Raw genomic sequence first — 4,122 nt, 5'->3', positions numbered from 1 at the left:
AATTCCAACATAACTGTCTGAGAGATCATCAGAAACTAATAGCCTTTGAGGATGCAGGTGGAATGAAGAGAGACTGGAGAGACTAAAGCTCTATGCAGTGGATCTGATATTGTGATTAAGGATTATAGACTAAAAATTGTGATAAATTTACAAAAACAGATGGCCCTTATTAAAAGGGGAAAGAAAAACACACACCTACTTTAAGGCCCCGCTGGGATTCGAACCCAGGATCTCCTGTTTACGAGACAGGCGCTTTAGCCAACTAAGCCACAGAGCCAGCTGCGCAGACCCCACGGCTTCTTTTATGACCGAATTGTACTTAATTAGGTGAAAAGTCGTGTTGCCAATGAGAGTTACTGTGTTTTCGAATACATCGACTTTGTAGTAAAGGCAGACTCCTGAAAGGAACGTCTAGAAATTAGACTCCCTTCGAGTCCAACAAAACACACCCACACTCACATAATCACTTAGAAAATGTGCTTAGAACAATGTCAGCGCGTCCCAGAGGGCAAATAAAGCCGTGAAATCGGAGAGTGGAGATGAACCGTGTTCTCAGAGGAGGAAGAGGCATCTGTCTCTAGACGTAGCGAGAGCAGTTTTTACATTCCACGGCATTGTGGTGATTTAGAATCAAGTGACTGGATTCTAAAAGTGGAGTGAAAAGCTTTTCTAGCCAAACAGATCATTCAGAATTTTCATCACATTAATGGCTTTTCTGGCCATTAGAAGATAGCACACGGATGCGCTGAAAAACAAAAACTGTTATCGCGTTCAGACTCTCCAAACAGCTGCCAGATCACTGCTCTAGAGAAAGCAGGCGACAGCTGGGAGGCGACCTGGTCTGAGCTCACTTAACGGTTCTGTATTTCAAATCCAAAGAGCCTTTGCCTGCTCGAGGCTTGTGTTCCAGCGGCTCCTGAGAAGGGGCACAGATGGAAACCAGAAGGAGAGGCGTCACCACACAGGGTCGTTCCTAATTCTGCTTTCCTCATTTTGGTTCTTCAAGCTTCCATTAGATGTTTCCTAATATCTTCCTTATGGATCCTCACCTTGTAGAAGCTAAACAAACATTAATTGATTGAAAAATCCCCAAATTAAGATCCACTTTGAAACTGTTAACGTTTGTATCCTAGTTTTCTGCCTTTGCTTAGAACTGAGGCTGGTGTCAAAGTGAGGGAGTGAGTTCACCAAATAAAGCAAACGTCTCTGCACATTATCCAGCTTCCCCGCCATGTTAAAAAGACAACAGGGAGGACTACAAAATTCCTTGTTTAACCAGACAAAGGCTGGAAGGGGCTCTGGGACTGATAATGCCCTTGAATCCTAAAGTCTTTCTTAATTCCTCTCTTGAGCCACAAGTTGGAGCATTGCCATTTCCTATCCCATTCGGAATGTTTTTGTAGTGAATATAAACTTATTTTCCTGTTAACCAAGATAGTCATGTTTTAATTTAATATAAATTAACAAACTGTTATGATTAGGGCTATACTAACAGTTACCGTATTAAGAGTTACTGAATATTTACTGAGTTTGGGAAACAACATCCCCCAAAATCATAAGGACCAGGAATCATAGCCTTTCTGAATTTGAATCAGCCAAATTGTTTATGATCAGGATTGTACTAACTTCAGTCACTAAAATACAACTGGGATGGCATTGTGTCCAGGGAAACATTGTTCAAGTTTTTCCCAACAAAAACAACGTATTGAATACCTACTCTGTGTCAGGAATTGAAATAACTTCTGTAGCCACAACTAGGAAGATAGCCAGATGATAAAAATCAAACAAGGAATAGTATCACAATAAAAGAAGTACAATGTGATAGCTGAGTGCCTAACAGGGCCCAGTAATCTAGTTCAAAGCATAATACTTTGTTTTAGGTATAATTCTGACATTGCCCAGTTCAACTAATTTTTAAAGTTTCTTTTTGACTTTCGCTGGAAAAAGTCTTAACAGATTTTTTCCCCTAATGTGACAATTAGTACTTGAACACACCTAGAATACATTCAAGTTAATCCAAGATAATTAAACAAAATAAAGAATATGGCTGGGCGCAGTGGCTCGTGCCTATAATCCCACCACTTTGGGAGGCTGAGGCAGGTGGATCACATGGGGTCAGGAGTTGGAGACCAGCCTGTCCAACATGGTGAAACCCCATCTTTACTAAAAATACAAAAATTAGCCAGGCATGGTGGTGGGCACCTGTAATCCCAGCTGCTCAGGAGGCTGAGGCACGAGAATTGCTTGAACCCGAGAGGTGGAGGATGTAGTGAGCCGAGATGGCGCCACTGCACTCCAGCATGGGCGACAGAGCCAGACTCCGTCTCAAAAAAAAAAAAAAAAAAAGTTATTGGACCTCATGAGACTTACTACCACGAGAACAGTATGGGGGAAACCGCCCTTATGATTCTATTTTCTCCCACTGGGTCCCTCCCACAACGTGTGGGAATTGTGGGAGCTACAATTTAAGATGAAATTTGGGTGAGAACACAGCCAAACCATATCACTATCCCAATGGGATCCTCCTCCAAATAGACTTGTACTCATAAAGAAAAAAAATATGTCAGTGAATTGAAAGGGTAAATAATTCCCATGAGATCTCCAGCCAATTTGATGCAAAAGTGCTCAACTAACATCAGAATCCAAGACAGCTGACTGAGGGATATGAATATCAATACTGGAGTACAGAGATTGTCACAACTGGAGTGACTTCATATTACCCTCAGTTATGCTTTCTTTGTTGAGAATAGGGTGATTTACCATAATACTAGTTAGTAGCTGTTAAGAATTGAATTTTGTCCCCTGAAAATTCATGTTTAAATCCTACTCTCACTACCTCAGAATGTGATCTTATTTGGAAATAAAGTAATCAAAGAGGTAATTAGTTAAATTGAAGTCATACGGAGTAAAGTGAACCCCTGATTCCGTATAACTGGTGTCCCAATAAAAAGAGGAAATTTGTCTGGGTGCAGTGGCTCGTGCTTGTAACCCCAGGATTTCGGGAGACCAAGGTGGGTGGATCACCTGAGATCAGGAGTTCGAGACCAGCCTGGCCAACATGGTGAAACCTCATCTCTACTAAAAATACAAAAATTAGCCGGGCGTGGTGGCAGGGGCCTGTAATTCCATCTACTCAGGATGCTGAGGCAGGAGAATCGCTTGAACCTGAGAGGCAGAGGTTGCAGTGAGCCAATATCACGCCATTGCACTCCAACCTGGGGACAAGAGCGAGACTTTGTCTCAGAAAAAAAAGGGAGGGGGGATGGAAATTTGAACATGCACACACATGCAGAGAGAATGCCATGGGAACCTGAAGGCAGAGATTTGGTGATGTAATCACAAGGAATTTCAAAGATTGTCAGAAAACCACCAGAAACTAGAGGAGAGGCCTGAAATAGATTCTCCCTCACAACCCTCAGAAAGAAGAAACCCTGATAACACCTCAATCTTGGACTTCTTGCCTCTAGAACTGTGAAATTATAAAGTTCTGTTGTTTGAGCCGCCTAGTGTGTGTTATTTTGTTATAGCAGCCCACGGAAACTATTGCAGTAAGCAGCATCCTCTGAGAAATAACTAAGTTGTGTCCTAAGATTTCCCCCAAACTTTACTAAAATGAACTTATTTAAAAAGAAAACTAGTAAATAAGGGGTGAGATGAAGTAAGTGTGACAGGTTCATATGCTTAATTAAAAAGCTGAACAAAAATTTGAATTCAAAGATAGAAGAAAATAAAAGGTGCAAGGAAAAGTATGTGTCAGCTTAGGGATCCCAGTCCATAGTTTCTGAGAACAACCAGAGGTGGGAATAAACAAGGGCCACTCAGAATAGGAGTATCTCACAAATGTGTGGGAAGAAGAGAGGTTGAGCCTGGGAAGAAAAGTTAAGCTAAGAAGAGGAATTAGAAAGGATGGAAACCAAAGGATAGCACAGGGATGGTAGAGGAAGGGGCCATCGTAGGAAGTGGTAAAAGCAAAGACTGTGAGCTAGGAGCGCAAAGCTGGCTGGATCCTGAGGGTAGTGAGTTACTGTAGTGAGTGTAGTGAATGAGTTGAGGTGGGGGAAAGTAAGAGAATCTGGAGAACAGAAGATGGAGATGAATGTGATCTGAGATTAAGGTGGGAAG

At 41.9% G+C, this 4,122-nt stretch overlaps 1 non-coding gene across 1 annotated transcript; it reads right to left on the bottom strand.

Annotated features, from left to right (window-relative positions):
* Positions 1 to 203: 203 nt before the first annotated feature.
* Positions 204 to 277, bottom strand: TRNAT-CGU. The gene has a single exon. It is a non-coding gene; the product is annotated as a tRNA-Thr (tRNA).
* Positions 278 to 4,122: the final 3,845 nt, after the last annotated feature.

The sequence above is a fragment of the Colobus angolensis genome, unplaced genomic scaffold (genome assembly GCF_000951035.1).
Source record: "Colobus angolensis palliatus isolate OR3802 unplaced genomic scaffold, Cang.pa_1.0 Scaffold237, whole genome shotgun sequence".
NCBI lineage: Eukaryota > Metazoa > Chordata > Mammalia > Primates > Cercopithecidae > Colobus > Colobus angolensis.
Note: the sequence above shows the minus strand (reverse complement) of the source record. Positions and strands in the feature narration are given on the sequence as shown.